Source organism: Dipodomys merriami, unplaced genomic scaffold (genome assembly GCF_024711535.1).
Source record: "Dipodomys merriami isolate MVZ:Mamm:240054 unplaced genomic scaffold, mDipMer1.0.p SCAF_149, whole genome shotgun sequence".
Lineage (NCBI taxonomy): Eukaryota > Metazoa > Chordata > Mammalia > Rodentia > Heteromyidae > Dipodomys > Dipodomys merriami.
Genome location: NW_027202815.1, coordinates 2,747,685 through 2,757,403, shown reverse-complemented (window position 1 = coordinate 2,757,403; position 9,719 = coordinate 2,747,685).

Below are 9,719 nucleotides of genomic sequence, written 5' to 3'. Positions count from 1 at the left end.
TGGTGAGGGCTAGGGTGCTAGTGAGAGTTAGGGTTAGCTTTAGGCTTATGGTGAGGTTTATGATTAGGGTGAGCGTTAGGTTTAGTGTGAGGATTAGTGTTAGGGTTAAGGTGAGTGTTAGGGTGAGCGTAAGGGTTATGGTGAGCTTTAGGGTTAGGGGGAGGTTTAGGGTAGGTTAGGGTTAGTGTCAGGATTAGGGTTAGGGTGGAGGTTAGGGATAGGGTGAGGGTTAGGGTGAGGGATAGGGTTAGGTGTAGGATTAGGTTTAGAGTGCAGGTGAGGTTTAGTGTTAGGATTAGAGTTAGGTTTAGGCTGAGGGTTTCGGCGAGGGTGAGGGTTAGGGTAAGGGTGAGGGTGAGGCTTAGGGTTAGGGTGATTATTAGGGTTAGGGTCATGTTTAGGGTGAGGGTGTGGGTTAGGTGGAGGGTGAGGGTGAGGGTTCGGTTGAAGGCTTGAGTTACGTTTAGGGTGAGAGTGAGGGTGATGGTGAGGGTTAGAGTTAGGGATAGGGTTAGGCTTAGGGTTAGGGTGAGGGTGAGGGAGAGGGTTAGGTTTCGGATTAGGAATAGGGTTAGGGTTAAGCTTAGGGTGAGGGTGAGGGTGAGGGTTAGAGTGAGGTTAGGGTTATGGTTAGGGTTATTGTTAGGGTTAGGTTTAGGGTGAGGTTGAGGATGAAGGTGAGGGTGAGGGTTAAGATTAGGGTTAGGTTTAGGGGGAGGGGGAGGGTGACGGTTAAGGTTAGGATTAGGGTTAGGGTTAGGGTGAGGGTGAAGGTGAGGGTGAAGGTGAGGATGAGGGGTACGGTTAGGTTTAGGGTTTGGGTTAGGATGAGGGTTAGGGTTAGTGTGAGGGTTAGGTTTAGGGTTAGGGTGAGCATAAGGGTTAGGTTGGGGGTTAGGGTGAGGGTTAAGGTTAGGGTTAGTGTTAGGGTCAGGATTAGGGTTAGGTTGGAGTTTAGGGTTAGGGTGAGTGTTAGCGTTGGGTTAGGGTTAGGTTGAGAATGAGGGTGAGGGTTAGTGTTAGGGTTAGTGTTAGGTTGAGGGTAAGGGTTAGGGTTAGGGTGAAGGTGAGGTTTAGGTTTAGCGTTTGCGTTATAGTGAGGGTAAGGTTGAGGGTTAGGGTTTGGGTTAGTGTTAAGTTGAGGGTGAGGGTTAGGGTGAGGTTTAGGGTTAGGGTTAGTGATAGGGTGAGAGTTAGGGTGACAATAAGGTTTAGAGTGAGTGTTAGGGTTAGGGTGAGGTTGAGGGTGAGGTTGAGTGTTAGGGTTAGGGTGAGGTTAGGGTGACAGTAAGGGTAAGGGTGATGGTGAGGATTAGAGTGAGGGTGAGTATTACTGTAAGGGTGAGGATTGGGTGCGGGTGAGGGTTCTGGTGAGGGTTAGGGTTAGGATTAGGCCGAGGGTGAGGGCAAGGGTAAGGGTGAGGGTGAGGGTGAGGTTGAGGTTTAGCGTTAGGGTTACTGTTACAGTTAGGGTGAGGGCTAGAGTGAGGGGTAGGGATAGAGTTCGATTGATGGTTAGGTTTAGAAAGAACATTAGGATTACAGTTAGGGTTAGGATTAGTGTGAGGGTAAGGGTTAGGGTGAGGGTTAGGGTGAGAGTGAGGGTTAGGGTTACCGTGAGTGTTACGGTGAGGGTTAGGGTGAGGGTTAGGGTTAGGGTTAGTGTTAGGGTGAGGGTTCGGGTTAGGGTGAGGGTCAGTATGAGCATTGGGGTCATAGTAACGTTTAGGGTTAGGTTGAGGGTGAGGGTAAGGGTAAGGGTGAGGATTAGGGTTAGGGTGAGGTTTAGGGTAAGGGTTAGGGTTAGGGTTAGATTGAGAATTAGGGTTAGGGTTAGTGTGAGGTTTAGGGTTAGGTTGAGGGTGAGGGTTAGGGTTAGGGTAAGAATTAGGGTTAGGGTGAGGGCTGGCGTGAGGGTGAAGGTTAGGGTTAGGGTTAAGTTTGGGGTGAGGTTTAGGGTGAGGGGTAGGGTTAGGTTTAGGTTGAGGGTTAGGTTCAGTGTGAGGGTTACGGTTAGGGTGACGGTTTGGGTGAGGGTGAAGTTTAGGGTAAGGAAAAGTGATAGGGTTAGTGCTACACTGAGGGTGAGGGTGAGTGTGAGGGTGAAGGTTAGGGTTAGGGTGAGGGCTAGGGTGAGGGTTAGGGTAAGGTTGAGGGTTAGGGTGAGGGTGATGGTAAGGGTAAAGGTGAGGGTTAGGCTGAGGGTGATTGTTAAGATAAGGGTGAGGGTTAGTGTTAGGGTGAGGATTAGGTTAAGGGTTCGGGTTAGGTTTAGGTTGAGGGTTAGATTGAGGAATAGGGTTAGGGTTAGTTTGAGGTTTATGGTGAGGATGAGGGTAAGGGTTAGGTTGAGGGTTAGGGTTAGAATGAGGGTTATGGTGATGGCTAGGGTTAGGGTGAGGTTTAGGGTTAGGGTTATTTTTAGGGTGAGGTTTAGGGTTAGGGTGAGGGCTATGGTTAGTGTGAGGGTTTGTGTTAGAGTTAGGGTTAGTGTTAGGCTGTGGGTAAGTGTTAGGGTGAGGGTTAGGGTTAGGTTGAGGGTTAGGGTGAGGTTGCGGGTGAGAGTGAGGGTTAGGGTGAGGATTAGGGTGAGTTTTAGGGTTAAGGTGAGGGTTAGGGTTAGGGTTAGCGTGTGGGTGATGATGAGGGTGAGAGTTAAAGTTAGAGTTACGGTGAGGTTTCGGATAAGTGTGACATTTAGGGAGAGGATGAAGTTAAGGGTTAGGGTGAGGTTTAGGGTGAGGGTGAGGGATAGGGTTAGGTTTGGTTTAGGGTGATGGTTAAGGTTAGGGTTTTGCTTAGGGTTAGGTTTAGGGTGAGGGTGTGGGTGAGAGTGAGGGTTAGCATGAGGGTTAGGGTGAGGGTTAGAGTTAAGGTTAAGGTGAGGGTTAGGGTAAGGGTTAGGGTTACGGTTAGGGTGAGGGTTAGGTTTAGTGTGAGAGTTAGTGTTAGGTTTAGGGTTAGGGGTAGGGGTAATGTTAGGGTTAGGGTTAGGGTTAGGGTTAGGGAGAGCGTTAGGGTGAGGGACAGTTTCAGGGTTAGGGTTAGGGGTATGGTGAGGGTTAGGTTGAGGGTTAGTGTTTTGGTTAAATTTAGTGTGAGGGTTAGGGTGAGGATGAGGATCAGGGTAAGGCTGAGTGTGAGGGTGAAGATTAGGGTGAGGTTTAGGGTTAGGGTTAGGGTGAGGGGCAGGTTTAGTGTGAGTGTTAGGGTTAGGTTTAGGCTGAGGGTAAGGGTTAGGATGAGGGTTACGGTGTGTTTGAGTGTTAGGGTTAGGGTAAGTGTTAGGGTGAAGGTAAGGCTTAGGGAGAGCATTAGGGTGAGGGACATTTTCAGGGTTAGAGTTAGGGGTATGTTGAGGGTTAAGTTGCGTGTTAGGGTTTGGGTTAAGGTTAGGGTGAGGGTGAGGGTGAGGCTTAGGGTTAGGATTAGGTTGAGGGTGAGTGTTAGGTGGAGGGTGAGGGTGAGGGTTCGTTTGAGGGTTTGGGTTAGGTTTAGGTTGAGGTTGAGGGTGAGGCTGAGGGTTAGGGTGAGGGTTAGGGTTAGGATTAGGGTTATGGTAAGGGTGAGGGGAGGGTTATATTTAGGATTAGGTTTAGGTTGACGATGAGGGTGATCGTTAGGGTTAGGGTTAGGGTTAGGGTTTTTGTTATGGTTAGGGTTAGGGTGAGGTTAAGGATGACCGTGAGGTTTAAGATTGGGGTTAGGCTGAGGGTGAGGGTGAGTGTTAGGGTTAGGGTGGAGGTTAGGGTTAGGGTGAGGGATAGAGTTTGGATTAGTGTATTGGTGAGGGTGAGGGTTAAGGTGAGGTTTAGGGTTAGGGTTAGGGATATTGTGAGGGCTAGGGTGAGGGTGAGGGTTAAGATGAAGGTGAGGGTGAGGGTTTTGTTTAGGTAAGGGTTATGGTTAAGGTGAGGATTAGGTGAGGGTGAGCGTTAGGGTGAAGGTTACCTTTAGGATGAGGTTTAGGGTTAGGGTTAGGGTGAGTGTTAGGGTTAGGGTGATGTGTAGGGTGATGTTGAGGGTGAGGGTGTGGAAGAGAGTTAGTGTTAGTGTGAGGGTTAGCCTGACAGTGAGAGTTAGGGTGAGGGTGAGGATTATGGTTACGTTTAGGGTGAAAGTTAGGTTTAGGGTTAGGGTTAGAGATAAGGTGAGGGGAAGGTTGAGGGGTAGGTTTTGGGTTAGTGTTAGGGTTAGGGTTAGGGTGAGGATAAGGTAAGTGTGAAGGTTAGGGTTAGGGTGAGGGTTAGGGTTAGTGTAAGTGTTAGGGTTAGGGTTAGGGTTTGGGTAAGGGTTAGGATGAAGTTTGAGGTGAGGGTGAGGGTTAGGGTTAGGGTGAGAGTAAGGGTTGGGGTGAGGGTTAGGGTGAGGATGAGGTTTAGGCTTAGGGTTAGGGTTAAGGTGAGGGTTAGTTTGAGGGTTAGGGTTTAGGTAAGGGTTAGGGTGAGGGTGAGGGTCAGGGTGAGGTTTTGGGTTACGGTTAGGGTTAGGGTGAGGCTTAGAGTCAGGGTATGGTTTAGGGTATGGTTTAGGTTTAGGGTGAGGAGTAGGGTTAGGGTTAGGGTGAGGGCTATGTTGAGGGTGAGTTTTAGGGTGAGGGTTATGGTGAGGGTGAGGGTTTGTGTTAGGTAAGGATTATGGTTAGGTTTAGGGTTAGGGTGAGGGTTAGGTTTAGGGTGAGTGTTAGCTTGAGGGGTACGGTTAGGGTTAGGGTGAGGATTAGGGTTAGTGTGAGGGTAAGGGTGATGGTGAGGATTAGAGTGAGTATGAGGGTTACTGTAAGGGTGAGGATTGGGTGAGGATGAGGGTTAGGGTGAGGGTCAGGGTTACGATTAGGCCGAGGGTGAGCTCAAGGTTTAGGGTTAGGGTTAGGGTTAGGGTGAGGTTTAGCGTTAGGGTTAGTGTTACAGTTAGGGTGAGGGCTAGAGTGAGGGGTACAGATAGATTTCAATTGATGGTTAGGTTTAGTAAGAACATTAGGGTTAGAGTTAGGGTTAGGATTAGTGTGAGGGTAAGGGTTAAGGTGAGGGTTAGGGTGAAAGTGAGGGTTAGGGTTACCGTGAGTGTTACGGTGAGGGTTAGTGTTAGGGTGAGGGTTAGGGTTAGGGTTAGTGTTAGGGTGAGGGTTAAGGTTAGGCTAAGGGTTAGGGTGAGGGTTATGGTTAGGGTGAGGTTTAGGGTGAGGTTGAGTGTTAGGGTTAGTGTTAGGGTTACGGTGAGGGCTAGGGTGAGAGTGAGAGTTAGGGTTAGAGTTAGGGTTAGGGTGAGGGTTAGGGTAAGGGTGACATTTAGGTTTAGTGTGAGGGTTAGTGTTAGGGTTAGGGTGAGTGTTAGGGTGAGGGTAAGGATTAGGGTGAGGGTTAGGGTCAGGGTGAGGTTTAGGTTTAGGATTAGGGTTAGTGTCAGGGTTAGGGTTACAGTGGAGGTTAGGTTTCGGGTGAGAGTTAGGGTTAGGGGTAGGGTTAGGTTTAGAGTGAGGGTGAGGTTTAAGGTTAGGATTGGAGTTAGGGTTAGGCTGAGGGTGAGGGTGAGGATGAGGGTTAGGGTTAGGGTGGAGGTTAGGGTTAGGGTGAAGGCTAGACTTTGGGTTAGAGTATTGGTGAGGGTGAGGGTGAAGGTGAGGTTTAGGGTTAGGGTGAGGGATATTGTGAGGGCTAGGGTGAGTGTGAGGGTTAAGGTGAAGGTGAGGGTGAGGGTTTCGTTTAGGTAAGGGTTATGGTTAAGGTGAGGATTAGGTGAGGGTGAGGGTGAGGGTGAGGGTTAGGTTGAGTGTAAGGGTTAGAATTAGCATTAGGGTTAGGGAGAGGGTTGGGGTGAGGGTTAGGGTTTAGGTGAGGGTGGGGGTTAGGGTTAGGGTGAAGGTTAAGTTTAGGGTGAGGTTTAGTGTTAGGGTTAGGGTTAGGGTGAGGGTGAGGGTGATGGTGAGGGTTAGGGTTAGGGTGAGTGTGAGGGCTAGGGTTAGGGTGAGGGTTATGGTTAGGCTTAGGGTGAGGTTTAAGGTCAGGTTTAGGGTGATGATTAGGGTGAGGGGTAGGTTTAGGGTTGAGTTAGTGTGAGGGCTACGGTGAGTGTAAGGGTTAGGGTGTGGGGGAGGGTTAGGGTTACGGTGATGGTTTGGGTTAGGTATAGGCTGAGTGTGAGGGTGAGGGTTAGTGTTAGGGTTAGGCTTAGGGTGCAGGTTAGGGTTAGGTTTAGGGTTACGGTTCGGGTGAGTTGTAGGGTTAGGGTTAGGGTTAGTGTGAGGGCTAGGGTGAGGGTGAGGGTTAGGATTAGGCATAGGGTGAGGATCAGGTTTATGGTTAGGGTTAGGGTGAGGTTGAGGGTGAGTGTGAGTGTTAGGGTTAGGATTAGGGTTAGTGTGAGGGTTAGTGTGAGGGTGAGTGTAAGGTTAGCATTAGGGTTAGTGTGAGGGTGAGGGTTAGGATTAGGTTTACGGTGAGAGCTAGGATGAGGGTGAGGGTTAGGGTAGGGATAGAGTGAGGATTAGGGTTAGGGTTAGGGTTAGGGTTAGGGTGAGGGTTAGGGTGAGGGTGAGGGTTATGTTTTGCATTAGGGTTAGGGTTAGTATTAGGCTGAGGGTTAGGGTTAGGTTTAGGTTTTGGTTGAGGGTGAGGGTGAGGTTTAGCCTTAGAGTTAGGTTGAGGGTTAAGTTTAGGATGAGGGTTAGGGTTAGTGTTAGGTTTAGGGTGAAGGTGAGGGTTAGGTTTAGGGTAAGGTTTAGGTTTAGGGTGATGGTTAGGTTAGTGTGAGTGTTAGTGTTGGGGTTAGGGTTAGTGTTAGGTTGAGGGTAAGTGTTAGTGTGCGGTTAAGGATTAGGGTGATGTTTAGGGTTAGGGTTAAGTTTAGGATTAGGTTGAGGGTGATGTTTAGGATTAGAGTTAAGGTTAGGGTGAGGGTTATGGTACGGTTTAGTGTTAGGGTTTGGGTTATGGTGAGGTTTAGGGTGGGGGTGAGGGTTAGGGTTAGGGTTGGGATTAGGATGAGGGTTAAGGTGAGGGTGAGTGTGAGGGTTAGATTTAGGGTTAGGATTAGACTTAGGGTGAGGGTGAGGGTGAGGGTTAGGGTGAGGTTTAGGCTTAGGCTTAGGGATAGAGTATGGGCTAGGGTGAGGGTGAGGATTTGGGTTAGGGTTAGGGTATGGGTTAGGGTGAGGGTTAGGGTTAGGATTATTGTTGGGGTTAGGGTTGGGGTTAGTTATAGGCTTAGTGTTAGGTGGAGGGTGAGGGTGAGGGGGAGGGTTAGGGTTAGTGTGAGGGTTAGGGTAAGGGTTAGGGTTAGGGTTAGCGTGAGGTTAAGGGTTAGGTTGAGATTTAGGGTGAGGGTGAGGTTTAGGGTTAGGCTAAGGGTGAGGGCTAGGGTGAGGTTTAGGGTTAGGTTTAGGGTGAGGTTTAGGGTGTGCTTTAGGGTTAGGTTTAGGGTGAGCGTTTGGGTAAGGGCAAGTGTTCGGGTGAGGGTTAGGATGAGGATGAGTGTTAGGTTTACAGTTAGGGGTAGGGTGAGGGTTAGAGTTAGGGTTAGGGTTACGGTGTGGTATAGGGTTTGGGTAAGGGTTAGGGTTAGGGTGAGGTTGAGTGTTAGATTTAGGGTTTGGATGAGGTTTAGGGTTAGGGTGAGGGTTAGGGATAGGGTTAGGGTTAGGGTGAGGGTTATTGTTAGGGTTCAGGTTTGAGTTAGGGTGAGTATGAGGGTGAGGATTAGTGTTAGGATTATGGTAAAGGTTAGTGTTAGGCAGAGGTTGAGGGTGAGGGTGAGGGTTAGGTTTAGGGTTAGGGTTAGGGTGAGTGGTAGGGTTAGGGTTAGGGTGAGGGTTAAGGTTAGGATTCGGGTTAGGGTTAGGTTGAGGGTGAGGGTGGGGTTAGGGTTAGGGTGAGGGTGAAGGTGAGTGTTAGGGTTTGGGTTAGGTTTAGGATTAGGGTTAGGTTTAGGGTAAGGGTAAGGGTTAGGGTGAGGGTTAGGTTTAGGGTGAGGGTGAGGGTTAGGTTTAGGGTTAGGGTTAGGGTGAGGGTGAGGGTTACGTTTATGGTTAGTGTTAAGGTGTGGACTATGGTGAGGGAGAGGATTAGGGTGAGGGTTAGGGTTAGGGTTAGGGTTAGGGTCAGGGGTAGGTTGAGGGTTAGGATTAGGGTAAGGACTATGGTTAGGCTGAGGGTGAGGTTGAGGTTGATGGTGAGGGTTAGGTTTAGAGTGAGGGTTAGTGTGAGGGTAAGGGGGAAGGGGAGAATTTGGTTTTGGGTTACAGTTAGGTTGAGGGTGAGGATTAGTATTAGGGGTAGCAGTAGGTTTAGGCTGAGGGTGAGGGTGATGCTGAGGGTGAGAGTTAGGTTAGGGTGAGGGTAAGGGTTAGGGTTAGGGTGAGGGTTAGGGTGATTTTTAGGGTGCCGCTGAGAGTTAGGTTGAGGGTGAGTTTGAGTGTGAGGTTTAGGGTGAGTGTGAGGGTGAGTGTGAGTTTGACCATTAGGATTAGGTTTAGGATGAGGGTAAGGGTTATCGTTAGGATTGGGGTTAGTGTAAGGCTTAGGCTGAGGGTGAGGGTGAGGGTGAGGTGAGGGTTAGGTTTAGGGTTAGGTTGAGGGTTAGGGTTAGTGTGAGGGTTAGGGTGAGGGTGAGCTTGAGGTTCAGGTTGAGGTTGAGAGTGACGTTGAGATTGAGGGTTAGGGTTAGGGTTACAGTTAGGGTGACGGTGAGGGTGAGGGTTACGGTTAGGGTTAGTGTTATTTTTATAGTTAGGGTTAGGGATAGTAATAGGGTGAGAGTGAGGGTGAGGGTTAGCATGAGGGTAAGGGTTAGGGTTATGGTTAGGGTGAGAGTGAGGGTGAGACTGAGGGTTAGGATTAGGGTTAGGGTAAGGGTTAGGATGAGGGTTAGGCTGAAGGTTAGAGTTAGGGTTAGTGTGAGGTTTAGGTTTAGGGTTATGGTTAGGGTGAGGGCAAGGTTTATGGTGAGGGTTAGTTTGAGTTTGAGGGTTAGGGTTAGGGAGAGGGTTAGGGTGAAATTTAGGGTTAAGGTTCGGGTGAATCTAATGGTTATAGTGAGAGTTATTGTGAGGGTGAGGGTTTGGGTTAGGGTGAGGGTAAGTGTTAGGGTGAGGGTTAGTGTGAGGGTTTGGGTTCGGGTTAGCATTAGGGTTAGGTTCAGGGTGAAGGTTAGGTTGAGGTTTAGGGTTAGTGTTCGGGATAGGGCGAGTATTAGGATTAGTGTGAGGGTGGGGGTCTGGATTAGGGTTAGGGTTAGATTTAGGGTGAGGGTGAGGGTGAGGGTTAGAATTAGGATTAGGGTTAGGGTTAGAGTTAGGTGACATTGAGGGTGAGGGTTAGGGTTTGGTTTAGAATTAGTGTGAGGGTGATCGTGAGGGTTAGGGTTAGGATTAGGTTTATGGTTATGGTTAGGTTTACGATGAGGGTGAGGGTGAGGCTTATGGTTAGGGTTAGGGTGAAGTTTAGGTTTAGGGTGAGGGCTATGGTGAGGGTGAGTGTTAGGGTGAGTGTGAGGGTGTGGTTGAGGGTTTCGATTAGGTAATGGTTAGGGTTAGGGTTAGGGTGAGGTTTAGGGTGAGGGTGAGGTTTAGGTTGAGGGTTACAGTTAGGGTGAGGATTAGGGTGAGGCTGAGGGTTAGGGTGAGGGTTAGTGTTATGGCGAGGATTTGGGTTAGGGTTATGTTGATGCTGAGGGTTAGGTATACGGTAAGGGTTAGGGTTACGGTGAGGGTTAGGGTTAGGGTT